Source organism: Cherax quadricarinatus, chromosome 35, assembly GCF_038502225.1.
Source record: "Cherax quadricarinatus isolate ZL_2023a chromosome 35, ASM3850222v1, whole genome shotgun sequence".
Classification (NCBI taxonomy): domain Eukaryota; kingdom Metazoa; phylum Arthropoda; class Malacostraca; order Decapoda; family Parastacidae; genus Cherax; species Cherax quadricarinatus.
The window spans coordinates 9053016-9070987 of NC_091326.1; the positions used below are offsets into that span (position 1 = coordinate 9053016).

At 41.0% G+C, this 17972-nt stretch overlaps 1 long non-coding RNA gene across 2 annotated transcripts; it reads right to left on the reverse strand.

The window, feature by feature from the left end:
• Window positions 1–405: 405 nt before the first annotated feature.
• LOC138853612 (uncharacterized) lies at window positions 406–17762 on the reverse strand. Of its 2 annotated transcripts, XR_011392813.1 has the most exons (5): window positions 17127–17762; window positions 11373–11458; window positions 2728–2815; window positions 2085–2298; window positions 406–1864 (listed from the first exon to the last, which is right to left on the reverse strand). It is a non-coding gene; the product is annotated as an uncharacterized lncRNA (long non-coding RNA). The 2 variants fall into 2 exon arrangements; XR_011392812.1 differs by lacking the exon at window positions 406–1864 and having other exon boundaries at window positions 1915–2298.
• Window positions 17763–17972: the final 210 nt, after the last annotated feature.

Genomic DNA, 17972 nt, shown 5'->3' on the forward strand with positions numbered 1-17972 from the left:
AGTGCTTAGTTTTGCTAGTAATAATTGTGGCCAATGTGCAGTCATGGGAACAGTTTCATAACATGACTGATGAAAAGTTGACTAAGGGCCCAAATGTGGCATAATAATGAACAGTTTCTTCTCAAAGCTGAACTATACTGCCATCAATCCCAAATGCTCTTAACAAAACCAGAGAAGTCTGCAAAAGATGGACATGTCCTAGATTTTAAGACATGCAGAAGTCTTGCTTCATATACACACACCTTTTTTTATTCCTCACGAATGTAATTATTATAATAAAAAAAAGAAGCGTTAAACCATAAGGGTCTCACGAATATAATTCTTAGTTCTTAATGCTGAAAGATCAGCGCTATATAGCCCTTGTGGCTTAGCGCTTCTTTTTTATTATAATAATAATGCTGAAAGAGAATGTGTGTTGAGGCAAGAGAGCATGGTCTAGCCTAGACTCGATGGTATTATAGCCTGATGTTACATGCTCTGCCACAATGAACAATTGTCGTAATAAAATAGCGTTCATGCTGCTCTCTCCCCAGTGCTACTCAAGACTGCCCGATTTATCTTCTGCCTGGAGGCTTTAACCTCTCAAACTTATCATTGGCTAAAAGATGTTTGAAGTCAAATGTTACTGGTCGAGATGGATTTCTAGATAGGCACATTGGAGTTACTGATATTTTAATTCATAGATGTTGCTAGTCGCTACAGAGTACAGATTCTTCCAAGGAAGCAGACAGCAAAGCTCATTCTTGATTAGTTTTACATTTAATGTGTGTGTGCTTTAGGTATTCCAGTACAAAGAAAGGTATTCCAGTATCTTGTAATCCCAGCCCTCTCTATCTTAAATTATTAAAGAAAGGTACTCCTGTATCTGATAAACCCAGCTCCCTGCATCTCAAAAGATGTCCCTGTATCCCATATCCCCAGCCTCCTCTACCTGAACTCAGGCAAGAAGCACAATAGTTGAATCTCTCTAAACCCTCTAGTAACAGAGGAGCTACAACTAAACTAGCCAAGAGAGACCCAGGAGCTAGAGTCAAGGAAGGCTAGTCACCCAGGATAGCCCAAAATGTCAGTGTGACATCAAGGAGTATTCTGTCTTGTTTCTATTGGGGTCCTTAATCTTGTCCCACAGGATGTGACCCACACCAGTTGACTAACACCCAGGTACCTACTTGCTAGGTGAACAGGAACCTGGACCCTCAGCATGTATTGTGAGAGTTTAGCCAGCCACAGGGATTATGTATGAGAGTATTGTTATACCAATGCTCTTACATGAGTGTGAAGCATGGGTGGTGAGTGTTGCAACAAGAAGGCTGGAGGCAGTGGAGCTGTCATGTCTGAGGACAATGTGTGTGGTGAATATAATGCAGAGAATCAGTAGTTTGGAGATTAGGAGGAGGTGCGGGATTACCAAAACTATTATCCAGAGGGCTGCGGAGGGGTTACTGAGATAGTTTGGACATGTTGAGAGGATGGAGGAAAATAGGACTTTGAATGTATAAATCTGTAGTGGAGGGAAGGCAGGGTAGGGGTTGGCCTCGGAAAGGATGGAGGGAGGGGGTAGGAGGTTTTGTGTGCCAGGGGCTTGGACTTCCAGCAAGCATGCATTAGCATGTCAGATAAGAACGAATAGAGACGAATGGTTTTTAGGACTTGACGTGCTGTTGGAGTGTGAGCAAGGTAACATTTATGAAGGGATTCAGGGAAACCGGCAGGCCAGACTCGAGTCCTGGAGATGGCAAGTACAGTGCCTGCACTCTGAAGGAGGGATGTTAATGTTGCAGTTTTATAACTGTAGTGTAAGCACGCCTCTGGCAAGACAGCGATGGAGTGAATGATGATGAAAGTTTTTCTTTTTTGGGCCACCCTACCTTGGTGGGAAGCAGCCGATGTGTTAATAAAAAAAATAATTCGTTAATTTTGTAAGCATCACATCTCAACGAATGGTATATTAAAACTAAGTGCATGGAAATATAAATATTTCACTTTTTATAAATGACTTGGTACAATATATGTACATGCAGAAATAAAAAAATGTACATTTAAAATTAACAAATTCCTCAAGATAAAGTACACTGTACACTTACGTTTACAAAGCAGGTAAACTACTCAGGAGTGGCACTTTAGGTAAGTACTGAATGTTAACAAAGAAAATTGTCTAACACTCTTCAATTATTTTCCTGTAACTGTGGCGACTTCCAAACCAGGATGCATAGAGGGCAAACAGCTCACTGTTCAAGGGTTGAAGTGTTACTATTTCTAATGTGAGACCATTTTGTCAAAGGGTTTCATGACAGATTTCTGAAAACACAGGTTAATATCAAGTTTTGAGCAAAACAGAATGGCTGAGTTAATAATTTTCCTCAAACTTAATCATTCAGTTAGGGGGCATTATTCTGTCCAGCTCTTAAGGAAGAGATAGGGTGAGAGGTTTCATCATAAGACATGCAGCTAGTCCACATCCAAGTTTTGCCAAGACAGGACATGTGCAACCACCATTTCATGGTACAATGTACAAAGACGAATGACATTTGGGTGTACATACAGAAATCTCCTATATGTTCAAAACATTTTGGGCAAAATTAAGATTAACAAGGCAATAACAAAATGAACATGGCTAATGGAAACAGTAAAGAAACATCCCAAGGCAAGGATCCAATTCACATAACTATGTGTCTCTTGAACAGAATGATGTGATCAGTGAAGATGAGTTCATTTAATATCACATACCTGCAAGTTCCTCCAAAGAAGCTCATTGCTACTAATCCCTTCCTTAAATCACTTGTTCAAGCAACTGCTCAAGAAATTTCTCACTTAGCTGGAAGTAAAAAGTTATCACAAGTTATATACACACTGAGAGATCTAAGCAGGAGCCTTCTGGCAGGGCTGCATCTGCTCTTGTTGCCACCTCCCTAGTTAAGAACGATAATAACTTTGTTGAGTTAGGCACAAGAATCAACAACTGGGTGTCTACACTGCAAATTGATTTGTTTGCCATCCTAATGGCATTAAAACTAAATTACAACACTGAGCTTCAGTCTGTCACTATTACTGATTCTGTCATCACTGAAGACTCTTGACTCATATAATGCTCACTGGAGAAGCAAGGTACAGATACTAAAAAATTCGAGAAAAAGAAATTAATGTACAGTGGAACCTCAGTTTTCGTTTTTAATTTGTTCCAGAGAGTCTGACGAAAACCAAATTCGACAAAAACTGAAGCAATATTTTCCATAAGAAATAATGCAAATCCAATTAATCTGTTCCAGACACCCAAAAATATTAACAAAAACAATGAGAAACAATGAGAATAAATTATTTTTTTTTTTATTAGCACACTGGCCAATTCCCACCAAGGCAGGGTGGCCCAAAAAAGAAAAACTTTCCCCATCGTTCACTCCATCACTGTCTTGCCAGAAGGGTGCTTTACACTACAGTTTTTAAACTGCAACATTAACACCCCTCCTTCAGAGTGCAGGCACTGTACTTCCCATCTCCAGGACTCAAGTCCGGCCTGCTGGTTTCCCTGAATCCCTTCATAAATGTTACTTTGCTCACACTCCAACAGCATGTCAAGTATTAAAAACCATTTGTCTCCATTCACTCCTATCAAACACGCTCACGCATGTCCGCTGGAAGTCCAAGCCCCTCGCACACAAAACCTCCTTTACCCCCTCCCTCCAACCTCTCCTAGGCCGACCCCTACCCCGCCTTCCTTCCACTACAGACTGATACACTCTTGAAGTCATTCTGTTTCGCTCCATTCTCTCTACATGTCCGAACCACCTCAACAACCCTTCCTCAGCCCTCTGGACAACAGTTTTGGCAATCCCGCACCTCCTTACTTCCAAACTATGAATTCTCTGCATTATATTCACTTCACACATTGCCCTCAGACATGACATCTCCACTGCCTCCAGCCTTCTCGCTGCAACATTCATCACCCATGCTTCACACCCATATAAGAGCGTTGGTAAAACTATACTCTCATGCATTCCCCTCTTTGCCTCCAAGGACAAAGTTCTTTGTCTCCACAGACTCCTAAGTGCACTGCTCACCCTTTTCCCCTAATCAATTCTATGATTCACCTCATCTTTCATAGACCCATCCGCTGACACATCCACTCCCAAATATCTGAATACATTCACCTCCTCCATACTCTCCCTCCAATTTGATATCCAATCTTTCATCACCTAATCTTTTTATTATCCTCATAACCTTACTCTTTCCTGTATTCACTTTTAATTTTCTTCTTTTACATACCCTACCAAATTCATCCACCAACCTCTGCAACTTCTCTTCAGAATCTCCCAAGAGCACAGTGTCATCAGCAAAGAGCAACTGTGACAACTCCCACTTTATGTGTGATTCTTTATCTTTTAACTCCACGCCTCTTGCCAAGACCCTTGCATTTACTTCTCTTACAACTCCATCTATAAATACATTAAACAACCACGGTGACATCACACATCCTTGTCTAAGGCCTACTTTTACTGGGAAATAATCTCCCTCTTTCCTACATACTCTAACTCGAGCCTCACTATCCTCGTAAAAGCTCTTCAGTGCTTTCACTAACCTACCTCCTATACCATACACCTGCAATATCTACCACACTGCCCCCCTATCCACCCTGTCATACACCTTTTCCAAATCTATAAATGCCAGAAAAACCTCTTTAGCCTTATCTAAATACTGTTCACTTATATGTTTCACTGTAAACACCTGGTCCACACACCCTCTACCTTTCCTAAAGCTTCCTTGTTCATCTGCTATCCTATTCTCTGTCTTACTCTTAATTCTTTCAATAATAACTCTACCATACACTTTACCAGGTATACTCAACAGACTTATCCCCCTATAATTTTTGCATTCTCTTTTGTCCCCTTTGCCTTTATACAAAGGAACTATGCATGCTCTCTGCCAATCCCTAGGTACCTTACCATCTTCCATACATTTATTAAATAATAGCACCAACCACTCCAAAACTATATCCCCACCTGCTTTTAACATTTCTATCTTTATCCCATCAATCCCCGCTGCCTTACTCCCTTTCATTTTACCTACTGCTTCACGAACTTCCCACACACTCACAACTGGCAAGGAGGAATAACATCTTGTAGGAACAAGATGTTATTCCTCCTTGCCCTATACATGAAATCCCAGCTTCCCTATCTTCATCAACATTTAACAATTCCTCAAAATATTCCCTCCATCTTCCCAATACCTCTAACTCTCCATTTAATAACTCTCCTCTCCTATTTTTAACTGACAAATCCATTTGTTCTCTAGGCATCCTTAACTTGTTAATCTCACTCCAAAACTTTTTCTTATTTTCAACAAAATTTGTTGATAACATCTCACCCACTCTCTCATTTGCTCTCTTTTTACACTGCTTCACCACTCTCTTAACCTCTCTCTTTTTCTCCATATACTCTTCCCTCCTTGCTTCACTTCTACTTTGTAAAAACTTCTCATATGCTAACTTTTTCTCCCTTACTACTCTCTTTACATCATCATTCCACCAATCGCTCCTCTTCCCTCCCGCACCCACTTTCCTGTAACCACAAACTTCTGCTGAACACTCTAACATTACATTTTTAAAACCTACCCCATACCTCTTCGACCCCATTGCCTATGCTCTCATTAGCCCATCTATCCTCGAATAGCTGTTTATATCTTACCCTAACTGCCTCCTCTTTTAGTTTATAAACCTCCACCTCTCTCTTCCCTGATGCTTCTATTCTCCTTGTATCCCATCTACCCTTTACTCTCAGTGTAGCTACAACTAAAAAGTGATCTGATATATCTGTGGCCCCTCTATAAACATGTACATCCTGAAGTCTACTCAACAGTCTTTTATCTACCAATACATAATCCAACAAACTACTGTCATTTTGCCCTACATCATATCTTGTATACTTATTTATCCTCTTTTTCTTAAAATATGTATTACCTATAACTAAACCCCACTCTATACAAAGTTCAATCAAAGGGCTCCAATTATCATTTACACCTGGCACCCCAAACTTACCTACCACACCCTCTCTAAAAGTTTCTCCTACTTTAGCATTCAGGTCCCCTACCACATTCTCTCACTTGGTTCAAAGGTTCCTAAACATTCACTTAACATCTCCCAAAATCTCTCTCCTCTACATTCCTCTCTTCTCCAGGTGCATACACACTTATTGTGACCCACTTTTCGCATCCAACCTTTACTTTAATCCACATAATCCTTGAATTACACATTCATATTCTCTTTTCTCCTTCCATAACTGATCTTTCAACATTATTGCTACCCCTTCCTTAGCTCTCTCTCAGATACTCCAGATTTATTTCCCCCCACCGAAACTCCCCTACCCTCTTCAGCTTTGTTTCGCTTAGGGCCAGGACATCCAACTTCTTTTCATTCATAACATCAGCAATCATCTGTTTCTTGTCATCCGCACTACATCCACGCACATATTTTAATGGATATATGAACATTTATAGGTAGTAGGTTGGTAGACAGCAACCACCCAGGGGGGTACTACCATCCTGCCAAGTGAGTGTAAAACGAAAGCCTGTAATTGTTTTACATGATGGTAGGATTGCTGGTGTCTATTTTTCTGTCTCATAAACATGCAAGATTTCAGGTACATCTTGCTACCTCTACTTACACTTAAGTCACACTACACATACATGTACAGTGGACCCCCGCATACCGATTTTAATCCGTGCAAGAGGGGTCATTGGTATGCGAAATAATCGGTATGCGAATGAATTTTCCCCATAAGAAATAATGGAAATCAAATTAATCCGTGGAAGACACCCAAAAGTATGAAAAAAAAAATTTTTACCACATGAAATGTTAATTTTAATACACACAAACTGAAAAAGGCATGCACACTTACATGACACTTACTTTTATTGAAGATCTGGTGATGATTGATGGGATGGGAGGAGGGGAGAGAGAGTGTTAGTGTTTAGAAGGGGAATCCCCTTCCATTAAGACTTGAGGTGTCGAGTCCTTTTCTGGGGTTACTTCCCTTCTTCTTTTAATGCCACTAGGACCAGCTTCAGAGTCACTGGACTTCTTTCGCACAACATATCTGTCCATAGTGGCCTGTACCTCTCGTTCCTTTATGACTTCCCTAAAGTGTTTCACAACATTGTCAGTGTACAGGTTGCCAACACGGCTTGCAATAGCTGTGTGAGGGTGATTCTCATCCATAAAGGTTTGCACTTTCAGCCACATTGCACAGATTTCCTTAATCTTTGTAGTAGGCAACTTCTTCAATTTCTCTCTCCCCTCCTCTGAACCAGTTTCCTCAGGTCTGGCCTCTTGCTGCTGAAGTTGATCTATCAGCTCATCAGTGGTTAGTTCTTCATTGTCCTCCTCCACCAACTCTTCCACATCCTCCCCACTAACCTCCAACCCCAAGGACTTTCCCAATGCCACAATGGATTCCTCAACTGGCATAATCCTCTCAGGGTTAGCCTCAAACCCTTCAAAATCCCTTTTGTCTACACATTCTGGCCACAGTTTCTTCCAAGCAGAGTTCAAGGTCCTCTTAGTCACTCCCTCCCAAGCCTTACCTATAAGGTTTACGCAATTGAGGATATTAAAGTGCTCTCTCCAAAACTCTCTTAGTCAGTTGAGTTTCTGAGGTCACTACAAAGCACCTTTCAAACAGAGCTTTTGTGTACAGTTTTTTGAAGTTTGCAATAACCTGCTGGTCCATGGGCTGCAGGAGAGGAGTGGTATTAGGAGGCAAAAACTTCACCTTAATGAATTTCATGTCCCCATAAAGTCGCTCTGCCACGTCTGTAGGATGACCAGGGGCATTGTCTAACACCAGGAGGCACTTAAGTTCTAATTTCTTTTCAGTTAGGTATTCTTTCACATTGGGGGCAAATGCATGGTGTAACCGGTCATAGAAAAAGTCCCTAGTGACCCATGCCTTACTGTTTGCCCTCCACAGCACACACAAATTCTCCTTGAGGACATTCTTTTGCCTGAACGGTCTGGGAGTTTCAGAGTGATACACTAATAAAGGCTTAACTTTGCAATCACCAGTAGCATTGGAACACATCAACAAAGTAAGCCTGTCTTTCATAGGCTTATGTCCTGGGAGTGCCTTTTCCTCCTGAGTAATGTAGGTCCTGCTTGGCATTTTCTTCCAAAACAGGCCTGTTTCATCACAATTAAACACTTGTTCAGGTTTCAGTCCTTCAGCCTCTATGTACTCCTTGAATTCATGCACATATTTTTCAGCCGCTTTGTGGTCCGAACTGGCAGCCTCACCATGCCTTATCACACTATGTATGCCACTACACTTCTTAAATCTCTCAAACCAACCTTTGCTGGCCTTAAATTCACTCACATCATCACTAGTTGCAGGCATTTTTTTAATTAAATCCTCATGCAACTTCCTAGCCTTTTCGCTTATGATCGCATGAGAGACGCTATCTCCTGCTAGCTGTTTTTCATTTATCCACACCAATAAGAGTCTCTCAACATCTTCCATCACTTGCGATCTTTGTTTCGAAAACACAGTTAAACCTTTGGCAAGAACAGCTTCCTTGATTGCCTTTCTGGTGCCCACAATAGTAGCGATGGTTGATTGGAGTTTCTTGTACAACCTGGCCAGGTCGGCGATACGCACTCCACTTTCATACTTATCAATGATCTCTTTCTTCATCTCTATTGGAATTCTCACCCTTATTGCTGTAGGGTTGGCACTAGAAGCTTTCTTGGGGCCCATGGTCACTTATTTTCCAGAAAAAGCACCGAAAACACTGTAATAATGCGAAATATTCCGATTGTATGCTTGGATGTTACCGTGGAGGCTGGCTGGTAAACAATGCCACCGGCGGCACATGTGAGGCTGGCTGAGGGCGCACATTGGACGCGTCTCGGACGAACATCGGTGAGCGGGTTTTTAAGCGGTATGTGAGGCAAAATTTTTGCGATTAAAGCAAGAGGTATGCGGATTAATCGTTATGTGATGCCAACGGTATGCGGGGGTCCACTGTATAAGCGTACATATACACACCCCTCTGGGTTTTCTTCTATTTTCTTTCTAGTTCTTGTCCTTGTTTATTTCCTCTTACCTCCACGGGGAAGTGGAACAGAATTCTTCCTCCGTAAGCCATGTGTGTTGTAAGAGGCGACTAAAATGCCGGGAGCAAGGGGCTATTAACCCCTTCTCCTGTATAAATTACTAAATTTAAAAAGAGAAACTTTTGTTTTTCTTTTTGGGCCACCCTGCCTCGGTGGGATACGGCCGGTGTGTTGAAAGAAAGAAAGATATGAACATTTAAATCAATTTTACATTTACTGAAGACTCTTGTTGGCATATGGAAGACAGCGAGGAGGGGAGAGGGAGGAGAGGTATCAAGTCCCTATCTGGGTTTACTTCCCTTTGTCTTTTACTGGCACTAGGACCGTTTCTGGCATCTCTTAAGATTTGCCTAAAATGGGACACGGCATTGTCATTGAACATGCTGCAGACACGGCTTGCAACAGCTTTGTTAGGGTGATATTTCTCCACAAAACTTTGCACCTCACTCCACTGCACAAATGTCCTTAATCAATGTCTGTTTCGTTAGCACACTTACCCGTTTCACAACATCAGATTCCTTGATTTCTTTTTTCTTTGCCAGGATGGAAGTGATCATTGATGAGGGCTTCCATACATCCTGATGAGATCAACCACACGTACGCCACTTTCATACTTTTTTACAAGTTCTTTCTTGAATTCTATTGTGTTTCTTACCTTCTTTATCAAAGGGCTGGCACTCGGAACTTTCTTTGGCCCCATGATGGCTTATTTGGCAGTCGCACTCAATAAACAAGCACAAAAAACAATCGATTATTACGAAATGTTTCGTATAAACGAGCAGGGCTATGTTCACTTGACAAGAAACAAAGCCAGACTGACTCAGAATGTGGGCGTGGGATTCTTTGTGTGGGTGTGGGCAGGCAGACACATTTGGTACGGCAGATGAAAACCAAGGTGACAAACGAAAACTGGGACAGTATTTTGATGAAAAAAGTTGAAAACCGAATTCGACAAAAGCCAGGGTAAACGAAAACCAAGGTTCCACTGTACAATTGCTATGGATCCCATCACACACTGGATTACTCCTTCATGATAACATTGATATGTTAGCCAAGAAGAGTACCCTGAAGAAGAATGTAGAATATAACTTTGGCAGTATATCTGTGTCTAGCATTAGGAATAATTTTAGGAGAGAAGTAAATAATGAAAATGAATGTTATAGGTGTGCAATTAGAAACCTGAGTAGATCTGTAACCCATTATGATAACATGAGCATTGACAAGTATGTTTATGGAGCAACTTGCAATGTGAACAGACTGACTGATGATGTAGTGGCCAGGCTTAGACTTGGTTACAAGTACAGCCTCTCCTCACTTAACGACAGAGTTCTGTTCCAAAGACCCCATCAGTAAACAAATTCGTTGCTAAGTGAGGAGCATACTATAATGATAGTGGGTTTGTGTCAATCATCTGTGATATAGTTTTAATGTTACCTTTGCACCATTTATAACATGTCTGGTACATTTTTAAATGTTTATACAGTAGTGTACTGTATATTGTAATAAAAAGAATAGAGAAAATCAGCTCTAATATACATTATTTTGGTATGTATACTGGTCAGAGAGCCCATTGCGAGTTGTCAGTAAACGAGTACGTCGCCAAGTGAGGAGAGGCTGTACTTCTGGCAGTTTGGGAGACACACACATGATCAAACCAAATGCAAATTATGTGGCCAGGCCTGTGGTCACTGTCTTGAATACTACGTGCTTAATTGTCTACTTATTGAGGAATATAGAGATAGACAGTGTAATAATCTATGTGACATGTCAAGATATCTTATTTATGAAAATAAGATACCAGATATACTAAGCAAATTCCCTAAATTTGCTTGTAACATATAAATGAACTGTAGATAAAAATCCAAATGTACTCCTGTTAACCCTTTTGGGGCCTAGTTCCTAGGCCTTTCGTGTATTCACATGCTCTTGCGATAACGTCCATAGGATGGACATGGGGTGCACAATAAACTAGCCACTTCAGTGATAAAATCTAAATCTTTGGGTGGGTTGAGCTGCTGATCCCCAGGCACAAATAGCATAGGTGAAGTAGAGATAGATCAGCGAATAGTATAGTGTGAGTAGGAGTGATTGTGGTACGTAATGTATCTGAGAGGATCCCAACTGTTTTGGATACTTTTTTCGTTATGCGTTGGATGATGTAGGTGTTGAATTTAAACTTGTTCACCCAGAAACTTTCCCTCATTATGTTTAGCAATAAATAACCATTGTGACATTACATATTAAATATTCAAATTTATATTAATATACTTACTGTAATACAACTATCTTTTGCTGTAATTTTCCTTTTTGAGCAGTACCCCATTTATCTGGGTACTGTGTTGTTGTAGCAATTCTCACCTAAGGGTGAGAAAAGCAGAACTGTTTAAGTTGAATTTTATGAAGTGTAAGACGAAAATATGATGCAGTTTGACAATAGTGTAATGGAGAAAGTTTTAAAGGAACCCATGATAATTAATCAATAGTCTACTGTACTTCTAAAAACATTGCTGGGACATGCAAATAATTTATATATACAGTGGACCCCCAGTTTACGATATTATTTCATTCCAGAAGTATGTTCAGGTGCCAGTACTGACCGAATTTGTTCCCATAAGGAATATTGTGAATTAGATTAGTCCATTTCAGACCCCCAAACATACACATACAAATGCACTTACATAAATACACTTACATAATTGGTCGCATTGGGAGCTGATCGTAAACTGGGGGTCCACTGTATTTCTAAACAATAGTATGTGACCAAGGCAGATGAACTTATTCACCTATCAGTGTGCTTGTGACTGATTATTATTTCCATACCTAATACTAGTGTCATAACAAAGCTTGGCTATAAAGTCACAAGAACTACTACAAATTGTAATTATCAAAACACAAAAATTATATAAATTAAATAAAAAATATGAGGAAAAAAGGTATATCAACAACATTTCTGCAAACAGTAGGACCCCATGTTGTCATCAGGTGAGTGTCCAGTGCCAACTTCATGACCTTATATCTGACCCTAATTTTTTTTTTTGCCCTATTACACAGAAAAACTGCCCTCTTTATTTAAAAAAATAGTTGGAGTACTAGCAGTGTAAGTAAGTAAGTTTATTCAGGTATACACAAATACAGTTACATAGAATTATCATACATAGCAGCATATGTGTAGAGAACCTAGGATAACCCAAAAAAGTCAGACAGAGTGATAAACGTAGATAAACGTTTGGACAGTTTAGGAGTTAAAGATTTGGTTAATGTCAGCTTGGAATCTTGCAATGTCTTCGATGGATGACAATCATGCAAATTTGGGTGTCATCCTCTGTAGATGACACCCGAATTTGCATGATAACATACAGGTAGTAGGTTGGTAGACAGCAGCCACTCAGGGAGGTACTACTGTCCCACCAAGTGAGTGTGAAATGAAAGCCTGTACAGTAGACCTTTGGTTTTCATGATTAATCCATTCCAGAGAGTCTGCCGAAAACCAAAATTCACGAAAACCAAAATCATTTTCCCCATAAGAAATAATGTAAATCCAATTAATCCATTCCAGACACACAAGAGTATTAACAGAAAAATATTTTTTTTAGAGATTAAATATAGATTTACATACAGAAAAGAATGACAAATCAATATAAAGCAATAATAACATCACACTTACCTTTATTGAAGACTCTTGTTGGTGTATGGAAGACTTTAGGTACCTCTGATATATACCTTTGAAGAGTTATGAGAGTTTGTCTACTCTCTGAGCCGAGCCATGGGCCAGGCTTGTCTGGTCAACCAGGCTGCTGCTGCTGCAGGCCCGCTGCCCCACATATCCATCACAGCCTGGTTGATCTGACACCTGACGAAGATACAGAGCCCTTATCCTAGGTTACTTCCCTTCTTTGTTTTTTACTGGCACTAGGACCAACTTGAAAGTCACTGGATCCTTGTTGCTCAAAAAATTGTTCCAGAGAGCTCTGTTTCTGGCATCTCTTTAGGATTTGCCTAAAATGGGGCAAGGCACTGTCAATGAACATGTCGCAGATATGGCCTACAACAGCTTTGTTAGGGTGATGTTCCTCGACAAACGTTTGCGCCTCAATCCACTTTGCACAAATGTCCTTAACCTTTGAAGAAGGCACCTTCTTCCCTCTCTGTTCTTCCTCCTGTGAAACAGTTTCCTCAGCTGTGGTCTGTTGCTGTTGCAGATAAAGCTCTTGTAGCTCTTCAGTGGTTAGCTCTTCCTGTGGTCCTCCACCAATTCTTCTACATCCTGGCCACTCACATCCAACCCCATGGAATTTCCCAATGCCACAATACATTCCACAACCTTCTTTACCAAAGGGCTGGCACTAAGGCACAAAAAAACAATGGATTATTATGAAATATTTCATATGAATGCAAGGGCTGTGGTTCGTATATCAGTTTGTGTGCAGCCAGCAATAACAGCCTGGTGATCAGACCCTGAGGCCTGGTCTCAGACCGAGCCGCTGGGGTGTTGACCTCCGAAACCTCCTCCAGGTAAACTCCAGGGGGTGTTGCTAACTCACCAAGAAACAATGCCAGACTGACTCTGAATGCGTCTGTGGGAGGCTTTGTGTGCACGGGGCCACCAGGACACATTCCGTACGACTGCAGAAACCCAAGGAAAATCACGAAAACCAAGGCTATATTTTGACGAAAAAAGTTGCTGATAATCAAAGTTCACGAAAACCGAGACTCTCAAAAACTAAGGATCTACTTTATTAGAATGTGGGGCAGAAGTTTGTGGCTATAGGAAGGCGGGTGCAGGAGGAAAGAGGAGTGATTGGTGGAATGAAATAAAGGATTTGATAAAAGACAAAAAAGGTAGTTTATGAGAGGTTTTTACAAAGCAGAAGTGATATAAGAAGAGCAGAGTATATGGAGAGTAAAAGAAAGGTGAAGAGAGTGGTGAGAGAGTACAAAAGGAGAGCAAATGATAGTGGGAGAGGCACTGTCAAAAATTTTTTGATGAGAACAAGAAAAATTTTGAAGCGAGATAAACAAGTTTAGAAAGCCTAGGGATAGAATGGATTTGTAAGTTAAAAACTGAGTTGGGGAGTTAGTAGATGGAAAGCTGGAGGTATTGGGTAGATGGCGGGAATATTTTGAGGAACTTTTAAATGTCGATGAAGAAAGGGAGGTGGTAATTTCATGCACTGGCCAGGGAGGTATAACATCTTGTAGGAGTGAAGAGAAGGATGTGAGTGTGGGGGAGGTGCACGAGGCATTATGTAGAATGAAAGGGGGTAAAGCAGCTGGCACTGTACTTCCCATTTCCAGGAATCAAGTCCGGCTAACTGGTTTCCCTGAATCCCTTCACAAGATATTACCCTGCTCACACTCCAACTACTCGTCAGGTTCCAAAAACCGTTCGTCTCCATTCACTCCTATCTAACACGCTCACGTATGCTTGCTGGAAGTCCAAGCCCCTTGCCCACAAAACCTCCTTTACCCCCTCCCTCCAACCTTTTTGGGGACGACCCCTACCCTGCCTTCCTTCCCCAACAGATTTATATGCTCTCCAAGTCATTCTACTTTGTTCCATTCTCTCTAAATGACCAAACCACCTCTTCAGCCCTCTGACTAATACAGTGGTCCCTCAATAATCATCCGGCCTGAAAGTCGTCCATTTCGGAAATAGTCCTGATATTTCGTCTAAACATTGGCTCGCAAATGGTCCGTTAACTCGCTAATCGTCCTTCGTCCTGGACGCGTATTCACGCTCTGAGCCGCCTGAGCCTGCCTTCCCAGCCAGTGTGCCATTGTTTACCAGTGAGCGACGGTCCCCTTACATGCTCCTACGAAATATTTCATAATATTCCATTGATTTTAGTGCTTGCAAGTGCTAAATAAGCTACCATGGTTCCAAAGAAAGCTTCTAGTGCCAACCCTTTGGTAAAGAATGTGAGAAACATATAATTTATCAACATATAATTTATCAACCACTATCACAACTGCTTCCACTCTACCACCACCACCTTTGTGTTTTTACATAAGAACGTAAGAAAGGAGGATCACTGCAGCAGGCCTGTTGGCCCATACTCGGCAGGTCCTTTACAATTCATCCCACTAACGAAACATTTTCCCAACCCGGTCCTCAATGCTACCCAAGAAATAAGCTCTGATAACTCTATCCACTCATTTGCAAGTCCCACTCAAATCCAACCCCTCTCACTCATAAATTTATCCAACCTAAATTTGAAACTACCCAATGTCCTAGCCTCAATAACCCAACTAGGTAGACTGTTCCACTCATCAACTACCCTATTTCCAAACCAATACTTTCCTATGTCCTTTCTAAATCTAAACTTATCTAATTTAATTTAAATCCATTACTGTCATGTTGAATGTTCATTTTTTTGTGCATGTAAATCTATCTCTTAGGTAAAAAAAAAATTGTTGTTGATACTTCTGGGTGTCTGGAACGAATTAATTGGATTTACATTATTTCTTATTGGGAAAATTGATTCGAAAATCGCCCATTTCGATAATAGTCCCACTTCCAAGAATGGATTAAGGACGATAATTGAGGGACCACTGTACTTTTAGTAACTCCACACCACCTAATTTCCACACTACGAATTCTCTGCATAACACTTAAACCACACATTGACCTTAGACATATCTCCACTGCCTCCAGCTGCCTTCTCACTGCAGCATTTACAATCCATGCTTCACACCCATATAAGAGTGTTAGTACCACTATACTCTCATACATTCCCTTCTTTGCCTCCATGGATGATGTTCTTTGTCTCCACAGATACCTCAATGCACCACTCACCTTTTTTCTTTCATCAATTCTAATGTTTATCTCATCATTTTGGAAATGTACATCAGCATCCAGAAATGGCACTCCAACAGTGAGAAGAAATTCTTTTGTGAATAATGTTGCTGGAGCTGGTTAAAGCATATTCATCTGCTCCTGAGAAACAGTGAAATCAATAAAAACTATAATTTTAAGAATTTACATAGTTTGGTTACTGTTTTGATACACCAGGCCACAGTGGCCCATGGCCTGGTGGCAAAAAAGGATAAATAAGCATACAATGGTATGATAGAGGGCATAATGACAATAGTTTGTTGGACTATGTACTGGTAGATAAAAGACTGATGGGTAGACTTCAGGATGTGCATGTTTATAGAGGGGCCACAGACAGATAATTTTTTTTAGTTTAGATGGGATACAAGGAAAATGGAATTAGCAAGAGAGGTGAAGGTTTATAAACTAGAGGAGGAGGCAGTTAGGGTAAGATATAAACAACTATTGGAAGAAAGATAAGCCAGTGAGAGTATAGGCAATGAGCCTTTACAGTTATGGGGTAGCCCGGTGGCCTGGTGGCTAAAGCTCCCGCTTCACACGCGGAGGGCCCGGGTTCGATTCCCGGCGGGTAGAAACATTTCGACACATTTCCTTACACCTGTTGTCCTGTTCACCTAGCAGCAAATAGGTACCTGGGTGTTAGTCGACTGGTGTGGGTCGCATCCTGGGGGACAAGATTAAGGACCCCAATGGAAATAAGTTAGACAGTCCTCGATGACGCACTGACTTTCTTGGGTTATCCTGGGTGGCTAACCCTCCGGGGTTAAAAATCCGAACGAAATCTTATCTTAACCCAATCAGGGTTGGTCCTGTTGTATCATGGCTTTGAAGCTAGTGTTGGTCTCGCAGAACAATGCCATGAGCTCAGCTCATTCAGATAAGCTGTGAGTGGTAAATTTGGGCCTAGATATAAGAGAATGGGTCTACACCATATAAAAAATCATGCAGCACAAAGTGCATAAAGAGAAAAAACAGCAATCGTGTATTTGGTTTAAAACAGTGACTTTGCGGTGTATTTTTGTATGGTTTTTATGGTTGTATTCTCAGTTTCTTGGTCTCCTTTGATAGAATGAAATACATGTATATATATTAGAGAAATAGAGATGATTTTGATCGATTTCAGGAATGAAAGTAACTTGAAATTGAGCTCAAAGTAGCAGAAATGTTTGATTTTTGCCCCACAACACTCACTAATGCCAACAAACATGGTCGCCACCCCAAGCAAAGAGTGTAACTCCTTCCTTGGATTCAACAAACTGGAGCTGCAAGACCCAGAGACGGCTAAATTCATCAAGATGTATGAACAAAAAATTGCCACATTAACCCGAGAAATGCAGGAATTAAGAACAACAAACGACACATTCTCCCAGGAAGTACAGCAACTAAAAACTGCTAATGCTCAGTTCCTTGACATAATCACAACTTGAGAAGGCAAAATACACAATAGACCAACAAAATAACAACCACACTGAAAGTGAGAACATCATCAACCTCCTAAGGGAACAAGTCACTTAACTTAATAAGATAAGATAAGATAAGATAAGATTTCGTTCGGATTTTTAACCCCGGAGGGTTAGCCACCCAGGATAACCCAAGAAAGTCAGTGCGTCATCGAGGACTGTCTAACTTATTTCCATTGGGGTCCTTAATCTTGTCCCCCAGGATGCGACCCACACCAGTCGACTAACACCCAGGTACCTATTTGCTGCTAGGTGAACAGGACAACAGGTGTAAGGAAACGTGTCGAAATGTTTCCACCCGCCGGGAATCGAACCCGGTCCCTCCGTGTGTGAAGCGGGAGCTTTAGCCACCAGGCCACCTAATACCAACCTTGGATCTAGGATCTAAAAAGCTGTCAGAAAACAGAATGAAACTTAACAAAACCAGAAGAACCTCTCCTTCAGCCAACCGATACTGCCAACGAAATGTCTTTCTTGACCCTAGGAACAAAGCTGGCAAGCAAAATTCCAAACTCAAAAATTCAACCAAGACTACCTCAACGGCACCTACCCAAATACTCTGTTTTTAGCCCCAACA